We start from the raw sequence: 14,444 nt of genomic DNA, 5'->3' as shown, positions 1-14,444 counted from the left end.
TTTTTTTTTTTTTGCCCTGGAATCTACTGTCCTGGTTCTCTGCTCAGTCCCCTTTTTGAACCGGCGAATGGGCGACTTCCCGTGGCTCCAATCGCCAGCCAAAAGGGCCCCCGTACTGGTGTATTTTGTACGGAGAACCGCGGCTCTGGGGTGCTGACAAAGCAGCCGCGCGGGGCAAAGCAGCGGCGGTGCTGGCCGGCACAGCCGCGCTGGCGACCGTGGAGCACCTCCGCCTGGGAATTTCCTAGTCTGTGGGCAATAAAAACGCGACGTCCACTCACCCTCTGCGCTTTCACTGGGAGCTGCAATCCTGAGCTGTTCCTAAACGGCCATCTTGGATCGTCCTCTGGTTCTTAGTTTTTCTATGCCTTAGTTTACTCATCTGTAAAATGGAGATAATAGACTTACTTGAAGATAGAATGAAAAAAATTTATATGTAAAGTGCTAAGAATAACGCCTGGTACGTTGTAAGAATTCTTTTTATTATCATAATAAGTTTTGGTATTATTCTCTTTTTTTAAATAATACTTTAAGTTCTGGGGTACATGTGCAGAATGTGCAGGTTTGTTACCTCAGTATTCATGTGCCATAGTGGTTTGCTGCATCTATCACCCCATCATCTACGTTAGGTATTTCTCCTAATGCTATCCTTCCCCTAACCACCCACCCCCTACTATCCTTCCCCTAGCCCCCACCCCGTGACAGGCCCCAGTGGGTGATGTTCCCCTCCCTGTGTGCATGTGTTCTCATTGTTCAACACCCACTTAGGAGTGAAAACATGCGGTGTTCGATTTTCTGTTCTTGTGTCAATTTGCTGAGAAGGATGGTTTCCAGCTTCATCCATGTCCCTGCAAAGGACATGAACTTATCCTTTTTTATGGCTGCATAGTATTCCATGGTGTATATGTGCCACATTTCCTTTATCCATTGTATCATCAATGGACATTTGGGTTGGTTCCAAGTCTTTGCTATTGTGAACAGTGCAGCAGTAAACATATGTGTGTATGTGTCTTTATAATAGAATGATTTATAATCCTTTGGGTATATACCCAGTAGTGGGATTGCTAGGTCAAATGGTATTTCTAGTTCTAGATCCTTGAGGAATCACTACACTACCTTCCACAATGGTTGAACTAATTTACACTCCCACCAACAGTGGAAAAGTGTTCCTATTTCTCTACATCCTCTCCAGCATCTGTTGTCTCCTGATTTTTTTTTTTTTTTTGAGACGGAGTTTCGCTCTTGTTACCCAGGCTTGGGTTCAATGGCACCATCTCGGCTTACCACAAGCTCCGCCTCCCGGGTTCAGGCAATTCTCCTGCCTCAGCCTCCTGAGTAGCTGGGATTACAGGCACGCGCCACCATGCCCGGCTGGTTTTTTGTATTTTTAGTAGAGACGGGATTTCACTATGTTGACCAGGATGGTCTTGATCTCTTGACTTCGTGATCCACCCGCCTCGGCCTCCCAAAGTGCTGGGATTACAGGCTTGAGCCACCACGCCCGGCCCCTGATTTTTTTAATGATCACCATTCTAACTGGCGTGAGATAGTATCTCAATGTGGTTTTGATTTGCATTTCTCTAATGACCAGTGATGATGAGCTTTTTTTCATGTTTGTTGGCTGTGTAAATGTCTTCTTTTGAGAAGTGTCTGTTCATATCCTTTGCCTACTTTTTGATGGGTCATTTGTTTTTTTCTTGTAAATTTGTTTAAGCTCTTTGTAGATTCTGGATATTAGCCTTATGTCAGATTGGTAGATTGCAAACATTTTTCCCATTCTGTTGGTTGCTGGTTCACTCTAATGATAGTTTCTTTTGCTATGCAGAAGCTCTTTAATTAGATCCCAGTTGTCTATTTTGGCTTTTGTTGCCATTGCTTTTGTAATTTATAGATTCAGTGCTATCCCCAACAAGCTACCATTGACTTTCTTCACAGAATTGGAAAAAGCACCTTTAACTTCATATGGAACCAAAAAAGAGTCTGCATAGCCAAGACAATCCTAAGCAAAAATAAATAAATAAATAAAATAAAATAAAATAAAAAGCTAGAGGCATCACGCTACCTGACTTCAAACTATGCTACAAGGCTACAGTAATCAAAACAGTGTGGCACTGGTACCAAAACAGAGATATAGACCAACGGAACAGAGCAGAGTCTTCAGAATGCCACACATCTACAATCATCTAATCTTTGGCAAACCTGACAAAAATAAGCAATGGAGGAAGGATTCCTCATTTGATAAATAGTGTTGGGAAAACTGGCTAGCCAAATGCAGAAAGCTGAAACTGGATCCCTTCCTTATACCTTATATAAAAATTAACTCCCGATGGATTACAGATTTAAGCATAAGACCTAACACCATAAAAACCCTAGAAGAAGAAAACCTAGGCAAAACCATTCAGGACATAGGCATGGGCAAGGACTTCATGACTAAAACACCAAAAGTTTTTGTATTATTCTTACTATAGTTCTTTTAATTTTCTTCTTGTGGAATTATTTTACTTAGATTCCTTCTTTCAGATATGATCTCCGTATTTCTCTTTCCTCAGCCTTTATATTTCTTAATCCTTTTATTTTTTCTGGGAAAAATTTTTGAATTTTCAATCTTTAAAAAATTTTTTTTTTAGTTACTGAAGTATCTAATCTCCTGGCCAGTTCTGTTGTTGTTTTCATGTTTTGTTTTCTCTGCAATTTCTCCTGTCTTAAATGATTTCTTCATCATAACTTCCTGCTCTAGTTTCTTGTTTGTTATCTTCTTTTGGATTTTCCTGAGGACATCGATTAGAAATTTTATAAACATGTTTTCCTGTATCTACAGTAAATCTGTTTCAGAAGAAGTTTGCATTCATTGATGCTAGTAGCCATAATTTGAATTATGGTGTTTTTTTGGATGTGAAGTTTGTTTTCGGCTCATTTTTATAGTGGAAGGTCTCTGCCATCTCAATATTAGTCTTAGCATAATGTAGAATTTGAGATGTTTTATAACAAAGATAGATGTGGGTCATATTAAATTTTTGATTTAAGAAAAATGAAAGGTGGTGATATTTCTTGAAGCTGCAGGAATGACTGATCTGGGAGTCATAATATCATAGAAGAGAACATAAGTGATAAACATTAATATTTACTTAGCTTTTTAAAATGTGCCAGGCACTGTGCTTAATGATTTACATATGAATTATATCCTTTATTCTTTCTCAACAACTCTTGGTAGATACTATTTTTCCTATTTTAAACTTAATGAAGTTGAGTTTTAGAGATTTACTCACCTAAGGTCATAAGGCTCGTAAATAGTAGAGCCAGGATTAAACTCAACTGTGTCTGTTGAGATCGAAATAGTTAGGCTTTAATGGCCTCTCTTGTCAATATCTCAAAGGGCTTGAACTCTAATAAGTAGGTTTAGTTCCAAAGTGATACACTGCCTGATATTCATGATGGTCAGTGAAAGATGTGTTTAGATCCTTCTGGTGAAAGGAGCCACCAAGTTTCCACGTAATATACTTGGAAAACCACAGAATTTGTTTCCTTAATTTTGGTCATTCACAACCCCTCTGTCGCACTGCTTGATTTTCTGTTTCTTTTTTTTTTTCTTTTTTTTTAAATAGAGACGGGGTTTCTTCATGTTGGTCAGGCTAGTCTCGAACTGCTGACCTCAGGTGATCCGCCCATCTCAGCTTTCCAAAGTGCTGGGATTAAGGTCGTGAGTCACTGCGCCTGGCCCTTGATTCTCTATTTCTTAAGCTCAGCACAATACATCTGATCTCTTGCTTTTTAAAAAATCTGTTGTGGTCTGTGTTTAATATGTAGACATTCTTGGAGTTCTGGGCATGTAGCTGGCACCCCATTGTATATGAATGTTTTTTCAGAGTCAACCATGGTTCTTATTACAGACAATGGACCAAATAATTATTGGTTGTATGAATGTTGTATGAATTAAATTAGATAAGGAGATTACATAGCGTAGTTCTTTAAAATGGCATATTTAAAGTAGTTGGGTAGATATATCATGATCAGCTAGAAACCTTTTTTGAAACAAAGGTGCTTATTATGACTTAACACTATTCTAAATTGATTATATTTGGAGACTATAACAGTGATTGAATAGTTCTTGGTAAATAATTTTTACTTTTCTTGATTTTTAAATATTCATGCTGTAATGATCCCAATGTCCAAATCCATGTTATATGTGATTTAGATCTTGCTTATACAGAGAAAGGCTATCAGGAGTTTCTTGAGGTAATAAATACATTATTGTCTAGTTCATTTTGAAGTTAGTTACTATACTAAACCAGCCTCACAATGACTTTGCAGATTTGTGGTATTACTTTTGGCTTTTAGAGTGAGAAAGATGTACAGTAAATCATCCCTAAATTCAGGGAGTTGACTTAATGAGAGTAAATTGAGAATGGGTGAATTTTTAAGCTCTTTGGGTTGTGGGTTAGTATTTTGATTTATTTGATTTAAGATGATTCTTGAGGTTACATGAAAATAAGTCTTTCCAAAATGAAAATATCTGTTGTAATCAAATGAGGATTTTCTCATCAGCAACAGGATGTATTGCACTGTGCCAGGGAATTGATGTAAGGTAATATTTAAAAGTTCATATCACCGAGGAATATTTTAAAATTCAGTGCCTTCAATAGAAACACTTAAAATTATGGCATATGAAAATTATGGACATACCAGACCTGAATTTTATGTTAATTTACCCACTTGACCAATAGGGTCTTGGGTCATATATTTTAGTGGAGGCAGTTTTATTCAGACTTTTTTTTTTTTAAGACAGGGTCTCACCCTGTCACCGAGGCTGGAGTGCAGTGGTGCAATCTCTGCTCACTTCAGCCTCTGCCTCCTGGATTCAAACAATTCTGCATCAGCCTCCTGAGCAGCTGGCATTATAGGCGTATACCACCATACCTGGCTACTTTTTGTATTTTTAGTAGAGACAGGATTTCACCATGTTGGCCAGGCTGGCCTTGAACTCCTGACGGCAAGTGATCTGCCCACTTCAGCCTCCCAAAGTGCTGGGATTACAAGCGTGACGCCCGGCCCATACATTTTCAATTCCAAAACATTCTGTTTTAAAAAATCAGTTGTTTTTTCATTATTTCCTTAATAGTGCATTCCTTCATGATTTCGAAAGCCAATTCAATATCTCTAATGGTCTTTTGAAAATCTTAAATAGGGCAAATTTTATTCTGGGTTTCCATGACTCCAAAATCAGTGTTGATGGTTCCTGTATCCCCTCCCTCATGTGGTTTGGCACAATGATTCAGGGAAATAACAGTGAGGCTGGTTGAGGGAAAATTGAAAAATCCATGAAGAAGTAACAGCTATTCTTAGAATTATTGGTTCTGAAAAAATACTTTGTTAGGTTCTCTCGAGTTGTGATTATTCATAGGAAATGAATATGAGCTTTATGGTTTTAAATCCAGGTATTTCTTTAGAGAGAATAAATATTAAAGTAGTCATATACATTATTTTCATTAAGATTTGAGATTTTTGTAACAAATTAGAGTAAGAGGGAAGTAAAAATCAAATGAGCTAAAATAGGTACCTGAGATGTCTTTTTTTTTTTTTTTTTCCCTGTGTTAGATGGATAAGGTACCAATGCTGTAGCAAGATTTGAGGGAGGCACATCTAATATGTGTGTGAAAACCGAATTATCATGCTTATGAACTACAAAAGGATCTAAGTTCTTGTGTAGGTGTTAGCTAACAATCTGGTATTCCTAAAATGTGAAACACATGTATCTTACTCTTTGGCAAATTAGCTAAGTAAGCTGGCATAACAGTTTCTGTTCCTGACAGTAAAATTTTATACCTTTTTGTAGTTGTATCAGTCCATTAGATTACTATCTACAGTTACTTGAATGTGATTTAAACATTAAAAATAAACCTGTATATGAGTTAGTTGGATGGCTCCCGGAAAAACATGTATATACAGATATTTTTGCCGTAAACCTGTATTTTACTAGAGTAGATTTAATCAGCTAGGGAGATTGTTGAAACTGCTTCCAGAGGTGGCACAAGTTATATTTTGAAGGTTACAAATTTTGTTTTGTTTGGTTTTTGCTACTTTAGTACTTTTAAAGTTTAAATTTTCTGTGCTTTTTGTTTCCTTGACGTTTCTGGGATTGAGATCATGTTTGTTGCCTGCTATATTTGTTTTCTAGTCACATTGAACCTTCTTTTTCTAATAATTATGCTGCAGTATTATTTGATACATGCAATTTTAGTTATGTTCTCTTGTCCCTATTGATATTTTTCATTTATATAAATGACCTTTATAGGATAAAGTACAGTGTCTTTTATCTCAAAAAAAGATGAAAAATTTTTTCAATGTGTCCCCATTTGGTTCCAGTTATCCACATCTGAAATCACTGTGGCTTTGCCTTTTTAAGCAAGTTTCTTTTCTTGTCCCTGCAGTAGCAACCACCAGGGCCATCATTTAACATGTCCCTTTTTTTCATTCAGAAAGAGGCATTCACTTTGGTCATTAATTTTTTGTTTTAGTCTGTTCCTATCATTATGATAGTTTATAGAAACTATACTTTTTAAATTTTAGTTCTAATTTTTTTGTTGTTGTTGTTGAGACAGAGTCTCACTCTGTTGCTCAGACTGATCTTGAACTCTTGGCCTCAAGCAGTAATTCTGCCACAGGCTTCCAAAGTATCGGAATTACAGATTTGAGTCACCACATCCAGTGTAGAAATGGTTTTGTTTTTTTGGACGGAATCTTGCTCTGTTGCCCAGGCTGGAGTGCAATAGCACGATCTCGGCTCACTGCAACCTCTGCCTCCTAGGTTCAAGCGATTCTCTTGCCTCAGCCTCCCATGTAGCTGGGACTACCGGCACCCACCACCACACCCAACTAATTTTTGTATTTTTTAGTAGAGATGGCGTTTTACTATGTTGGTCAGGCTGATCTTGAACTCCTGACCTCAGGTTATCTGCCCACCTAAGCCCCCCGCAAGGGGCTGGGATGACAGGTGTGAGACTGCATCCAGCCTAGAAACTGTTCTTCAGTTGTGACATATACTTTATTCTTTCGTCATTTATTTTATTTAGATGTCACACAATGCGCTAGATTCTAAAGGCAATGTATGCTTGTATTTTTCTTTCTTTTTGTTAAATTAACTTCTTCCCATGCTATTATTACTTGGCTTTTTTTTTTTTTTTTATAAAGTGTTTCACTCTTGTTGCCCAGGCTGGAGTGCAATGGCGCGAGGCGCGATCTCTGCTCACTGCAACCTCTGCCTACCAGGTTCAAGTGATTCTCCTGCCTCAGCCTCCCGACTAGCTGAGATTACAGGCACCTGCCACCATGCCCGGCTAATTTTTGTATTTTCGGTAGAAACAGAGTTTCACTATGTTGGCCAGGTTAGTCTTGAACTCTTGATCTCAAGTGCTCCGCCTGCCTCAGTGTCCCAGAGTGCTAGGATTACAGGCATGAGCCACCGTGTCCGGCCTTACTTGGCTTTTTTATTCTTTTTATTTTGGCAAATTTGAAGCATGTACAAAACCAGGGAGACTAATGTAAATATTCCTGTGAGCTTTCGCCAACTTTAGCAATTACCAAATAAGGAGCAATCTTATTTCCTCTATGCCTCCATGCCTTCCAATTCTATGTTAGATCATATGAAGCAAATCTCAGACAATTACATCATTTAATATGTAAATATTTCCGTATGTGCTACTGCAAGGACACCTTCATGACCACATCACCATCCTCAAACTCTTAAAAATGTCAATAGTAATTTCTTCAAATCATTATCTAGTGTGTGTTCTTTTTCTTGCATAAATGGGAAATTTGGAGAGGAAGTCTCAACATTTTACTCTTCCTTCTTTTAAAAATTATCTTTTGGTGTCTCATTATATCATAAACCTTCAGAAATTCAAGTGTGTACTGGTGAGTTAGTTGAAAGACACCCATCAGCGCACTTATTGTGTTCCTTCAATGGCATAGTCCTGATTGGGCTGTGGGTTACTGGGTGGCTCCTGGAGTTTCAGAAACTTTTAATTTACTTATCTTGGAATTTATTTATCCAACAAATATTCAACTGTCTGCTCTATGCCAGATGTATTTCTAGATGCTTGGGTTACATCAATGAAAAAAACAAAAGTCTTTGCCTTTGACAATGTTATATTCTACTGAAAGACAGTAAACTGTTAATATAATACAAAAATAAATTATCTGTTAGTAAATAAGTGCTCTGGCAAGGAAGAGTAGAGCTGAATAAAGGGGGAATTGGAATTTGGCGGTGGTAGGAAGCAGTATTAAATAGGGTGAGCCCGATAGGTCTCTCAAGATGATGAGATTTGAGCAAAGGTATGAATAGGAGACTAAGGATGTTAGTCCAAGCAGTTATCTGGGAGAAGTGTTGGTTGTGCTGGAATACCAGAGCAAATACACCAGGCTTGTTTGGGGGAAAGCAGGGAGATCCTTGTAAATGGAGTCCAGTGAACAAGTGGGATAATTGTAGAAGATAGGTTACAGAGGTGAGGTAAAGTGGGGTCAGGAGAGTAGTGAGGTGGGGTAGTTTGTAGTACCAGGTGTGTAATGCTTTTGAAGGTCATTTGGCTTTTATTCTGAGTGAAATGGGGGAGTCATTGGAGGGTTTTGATCAGAGCAATGACAGGAACTAAATTAAAAGGATCACTCTGGCTTCTTTTTGGAAAACAGACCATAGGAGAACAAGTAAAGATTACAAGAAGGCTAGTTAAGGATGCTTTTAAAATAATCCAAATAAGAGATGATAGTGGCTGGGACTGGGTTGTGGCAGTGGAGGTGGTGAGAAACAGATGATTTCTGGATATAATTTGAAGGTGGAGCCAAAGGAATTTGCTGACTGTAGTTTTAAAGGGTGTATGTGTATGTTTGAGGAAGAAGAGAAAGAGAGGAGTGGCACGACTCTAAGCTTCTTGGTCATAGTAACTAGAAGGATGGAGTTGCTATCAATTGAGAAGAGAAAGCCTATGGGAGGTTGGTGTCAGATTACGGGTAGGTTGGAGGTAGAAAGGTAAGTTTGTTTTTTGAATGTGTTGAGTTTGAAATGCCTATTAGATGTCTAATTTGAGAAGACTACCTTATAATTATGCCTGTCAAATTATACATTTTCAATACCACCACCATCACCAACAAACTCTTGTTAAAAGAATGAATTAACTGGATTCTGTGTAAACAGCAGTGGAGACCCTATTGCTGTAATATTTCAGTTTCTGCCCTCAGTATGGCAGCAAGTCCCTTGTGGCTTGTGACCCAGGATTTAAAGGCATGACAAATGTCAAGATGGACATGAAGATTCAGATTTAGCAGCATGAGTGTTAAAGATCAAATTGCTGATTGTATTTTATAATGCTTTTCCTGTTTAAAACATCTGAAAGCATTGAAAAATATCCTTTAGGTGGAATATTCAATAGAAATGGTTATGAGGCTAGTCGATTGTGTTGAAAGCATGAATAATTTGCTTTTCTAATTATGAAAATACCTTTGGATTTTGTTTGCCTTGTGAGAGTGAAAAGTTGTAAAACACGGTAGAACAGTTCAGTACTAGAACAATTTTTCACTTTGTTTTCCAAAGTAACAGTGAATCGGTTTTTATAGTAATAGTTTCCACTCAGCAAGAGCTGCTCTCTCCTTGCTTTTCTAAACACATGGCATTATATTATTTCATAGAAAGTACTTAAGAAATTTTAGGCATGTCATAGTGTTTCCTAAATATTAGCTTCTTCAGACTGTTCTATGTATTTTTATTTAAAAATTTTTTTTATTGTACTTTAGGTTCTAGAGTACATGTGCAGATCATGTAGGATTGTTGCATAGGTACATACATGGAAAAGTGGTTTGCTGCCTTTATCTCCCCATCACCTATATCTAGTATTTCCCTCCCCTGGCCCCCCCAACTGTCCTCAGTGTGTGATACTCCCCTCCCTGTGTCCACATGTTCTCATTGTTCAACACCTGCTTATGAGTGAGAACATGCAGTGTTTGGTTTTCTGTTCTTGTGTCAGTTTACTAAGAAGGAAGATTCATCCATGTCCCTATGAAGGACACAAACTCATCATTTTTTATGGCTGCATAGTATTCCATGGTGTATATGTGCCACATTCTCTTTATCTAGTCTATCGTTGATGGACATTTGGGTTGGTTCCAAGTCTTTGCTATTGTAAACAGTGCCACAATGAACATACATGTGCATGTCTTTATAAAATAGAACAATTTATAATTCTTTGGGTATATATCAAGTAATGGGATTGCTGCGTCAAATGGTATTTCTGTTTCTAGGTCCTTGAGGAATCGCCACACTGTCTTCGACAATGGTTGCATGAATTTACATGCCCAACAATGTAAAAGTGTTCCTATTTCTCCACATCCTCTCCAGTTTCTGTTGTCTCCTGATGTTTTAATGATCGCCATTCTAACTGGCATGAAATGGTATCTCAGTGTGGTTTTGATTTGCATTTCTCTAATGACCAGTGATGATGAGCATTTTTTCATATGTTTGTTGGTGTCATAGATGTCTTCTTTGGAAAAGAGTCTGTTCATATCCTTTGCCCACTTTTGAATGAGTTTGTTTTTTTCTTATAAATCTGTTTTAGTTCTTTGTGGATTGTGGATATTAGCCCTTTGTCAGATGGGTAGATTGCAAAATTTTTTTTCCCATTCTGTTGGTTGCTGGTTCCCTCTAATGATTGTTTCTTTTGCTGTGTGGAAGCTCCGGACTTTAATTAGATCCCATTTGTCTATTTTGGCTTTTGTTGCCATTGCTTTTGGTGTTTTAGCCATGAAGTCCTTGCCTATGCCTATGTCCTGAATGGTTTTGCCTAGATTTTCTTCTAGGGTTTTGATGGTGTTAGGTCTTATGTTGAAGTCTTTAATCCATCTGGAGTTAATTTTAGTGTAAGGTGTCAGAAAGGGGTCCAGTGTCTGCTTTCTGCACATGGCTAGCCAGTTTTCCCAACACCATTCATTAAACAGGGAATCCTTTCCCCATTGCTTGTTTTTGTCAGGTTTGTCAAAGATCAGATGATTGTAGATGTGTGGTTTTGCTTCTGAGGCCTCTGTTCTGTTCCATTGGTCTATGTCTCTGTTTTGGTACCAGTACAATGCTGTTGTGATTACTGTGGCCTTGTAGTATAGTTTGAAGTCAGGCAGCATGATGCCTCCAGCTTTGTTCTTTTTGCTTAGGATTGTTTTGGCTACGTGGGCTCTCTTTTGGTTCCATATGAAGTTCGAAGTGGTTTTTCTCCAGATCTGTGAAGGTCATTGGTAGCTTGATGGGGATAGTGCTGACTCTATAAATTACTTTGGGCAGTGTGGCCATTTTCATGATACTGCTTCTTCCTAACTGTGAGCATGGAATGTTTCTCCATCTGTTTGTGTCATCTCTTACTTCCTTGAGCAGTGGTTTATAGTTCTCATTGAAGAAGTCCTTTACATCCTTTGTTAGTTGTATTCCTAGGTATTTTATTCTCTTTGTAGCAATTGTGAATGGAAGTTCACTTTTGATTTGGCTATCTTTAAGTCTATTAGTGGTGTATAGGAATGCTTGTGATTTCTGCACATTGATTTTGTATCCTGAGACTTTGCGGAAGTTGCTTATCAGTTTCAGGAGATTTTGGGCTGAGACAGTGGTGTCTTCTAAATATACAATCATGTCACCTGCAAATAGAGACAATTTGGCTTCCTCTTTTCCTAACTGAATACCGTTTATTTCTTTTTCTTGCCTGATTGCTCTGGCTAGAACTTCTAATACTATATTGAATAGGAGTGGTGAGAGAGGGCATCTTTGTGTTGTGCCAGATTTCAAAGGAAATGCTTCCAGTTTTTGCCCATTCAGTATGATATTGGCTGTGCCTTTGTCGTAAATAGCTTTTATTATTTTGAGGTATGTTCCGTCTATACCTAGTTTATTGAGAGTTTTAGCATAAAGGGCTGTTGAATTTTTTTGAAGGCCTTCTCTGCATCTGTTGAGATAATGTAGTTTTTGTCGTTGGCTCTGTTTATGTGGGATTACGTTTATAGACTTGCATATGTTGAACCAGCCTTGCATCCTGGGATGAAGGCTATTTGATTGTGATGTATAAGCTTTTTGATGTGCTGTTGTAGTCGGTTTGCCAGTATTTTACTGAAGATTTTTGCATCTGTGTTCATCATGGATATGGCCTGAAGTTTTCTTTTCTTGTTGAGTCTCTGCCAGGTTTTGGTATCAGGATGATGTTGGTCTTATAAAATGATTTGGGGAGGATTCCCTCTTTTTGGATTGTTTGGAATAGTTTCAGAAGGAATGGTACCAGCTCCTCTTTGTATGTCTGGTAGAATTCAGCTGTGAACCCATCTGGACCTGGGCTTTTTTTGGTTGGTAGGCTATTAATTGCTGCCTCAACTTCAGTCCTTGTTATGGGTCTATTCAGGATTTCGACTTCTTCCTGGTTTAGGCTTGGGAGGGTCCAAGTGTCCAAGAATTTATCCATTTCCTCCAGGTTTACTGGTTTGTGTGCATAGAGTTGTTTGTAGTAACCTCTGATGGTAGTTTGTATTTTTGTGGAATCTGTGGTGATATCCCGTTTATCATTTTTTATTGCATCTATTTGATTCTACTCTCTTTTCTTTTTTATTAGTCTTGCTAATGGTCTATTTTGTTGATCTTTTCAAAAAACAAGCTCCTGGATTTATTAATTTTTTGAAGGATTTTTTGCCTCTCTGTCTCCTTCAGTTCTGCTCTGATCTTAATTACTTCTTGTCTTCTGCTAGCTTTTGAGTTTTTTTGATCTTGCTTCTCTAGCTCTTTCAATTTTGATGATAGGGTGTCGATTTTATATCTTTCCTTCCTTCTCATGTGGGCATTTATTGCTATAAATTTTCCTCCGGACAGTGCTTTAAATGTGTCCCAGAGATTCTGGTACGTTGTGTCTTTGTTCTCATTGGTTTCAAAGAACATCTTTATTTCTGCCTTCATTTCATTGTTTATCCAGTCAATATTCAAATCCAGTTGTTCACTTTCCATGAAGTTGTGTTGTTCTGAGTGAGTTTCTTAATCCTGAGTTCTAATTTGATTGCACTGTGTTCTGAGAGACTGTTTGTTATGATTTCTGTTCTTTGCATTTGCTGTGGAGTGATTTACTTCCAATTATGTGGTCAGTTTTGGAGTAGGTGTGATGTGGTGCTGAAAAGAATGTATATTCTATGGTTTTGGGGTGGAGAATTCTGTAAATGTCTATTAGGCTTGCTTGGTCCAAATCTGAGTTCAAGTCCTGGATATCCTTAATTTTCTGTCCTGTTGATTTGTCTTATATTGACAGTGGAGTGTTAAAGCCTCCCACTATTATTGTGTGGGAGTCTAAGTCTCTTTGTAGGTTGCTAAGAACTTGCTTTATGTATGTGGGTGCTCCTGTATTGGGTGCGTGCATGATTAGGATCGTTAGCTCTTCTTGTTGCATTGATCCTTTTACCATTATGTAATGCCCTTCTTTGTCTCTTTTGATCTTTGTTGGTTTAAAGTCTATTTTATCAGAGACTAGGATTGCAACTCCTGCTTTTTTTTCCTCTACATTTGCTTGGTAAATCGTCCTCCATCCCTTTATTTTGAGCCTAAGTGTATCCTTGCACATGATTTGGTGGGTTTCCTGGATACAGCACACTGACAGGTTTTGACTTTTTATCCAGTTTGCCAGTCTGTGTCTTTTGATTAGGTTATTTAGCATGTTTGCATTTAAGGTTAATATTGTTATGTGTGAATTTGATCCTGCCATTTTGTTGCTCGCTGGTTGTTTTGCCCATTAGTTGACACAGTTTCTTCATTGTGTCAATGCTCTTTATCATTTGGTACATTTTTGGAGTGGCTGATACTGGTTGTTCCTTTCCATGTTTAGTGCTTCTTTCAGGAGCTCTTGTAATGCAGGCCTGGTGGTAATGAAATCTCTGAGCAATTGGTTGTTCCTAAAGGATTTTATTTCTCCTTTGCTTTTGAAGCTTAGTTTGGCTGGATATGAAATTCTGGGTTGAAAGTTCTTTTCTTTAAGGATGTTGAATATTGGCCCCCACTCTGTTCTGTCTTGTAGGGTTTCTCCAAGAGATCTGCTGTGAGTTTGATGGCCTTCCATTTGTGGGTAACCCAACCTTTCTCTCTGGCTGCCCTTAGCATTTTTTCCTTCATTTCAGCCCTGGTGAATCTGATGATTATGTGCCTTGGGTTTGCTCTTCTTAAGGAATATCTTTGTGGTGTTCTCTGTATTTCCTGGACTTGAATGTTGGCCTACCTTGCTAGGTTGGGGTAGTTCTCCTGGATAATATCCTGAAGAGTGTTTTCCAGTTTGGATTCATTCTGTCTGTCACATTTAGGTACACTTATCAAACGTAGATTAGGTCTTTTCACATAATCCCATATTTCTTGGAGGCTTTGTTCATTTCTTTTTACTCTTTTTTTTTTTTTTAATCTAATCTTG

The 14,444-nt window shown here is 38.0% G+C and overlaps 1 protein-coding gene and 1 non-coding gene across 3 annotated transcripts in view; one reads left to right on the top strand and one right to left on the bottom strand.

Annotated features, from left to right (window-relative positions):
* Nucleotides 1–14,444, top strand: part of RABGAP1L (RAB GTPase activating protein 1 like) — a 741,733-nt gene that overhangs the window by 44,670 nt on the left and 682,619 nt on the right. The gene's annotated exons all lie outside the window — the stretch shown is intronic.
* On the bottom strand, nt 5,587–5,688 carry LOC119471496. Its single transcript, XR_005200566.1, has one exon. It is a non-coding gene; the product is annotated as a small nucleolar RNA U13 (small nucleolar RNA).

Source organism: Cebus imitator, unplaced genomic scaffold (assembly GCF_001604975.1).
Source record: "Cebus imitator isolate Cc_AM_T3 unplaced genomic scaffold, Cebus_imitator-1.0 Scaffold62, whole genome shotgun sequence".
NCBI classification, from domain to species: Eukaryota; Metazoa; Chordata; class Mammalia; order Primates; family Cebidae; genus Cebus; species Cebus imitator.
Note: the sequence above shows the minus strand (reverse complement) of the source record. Positions and strands in the feature narration are given on the sequence as shown.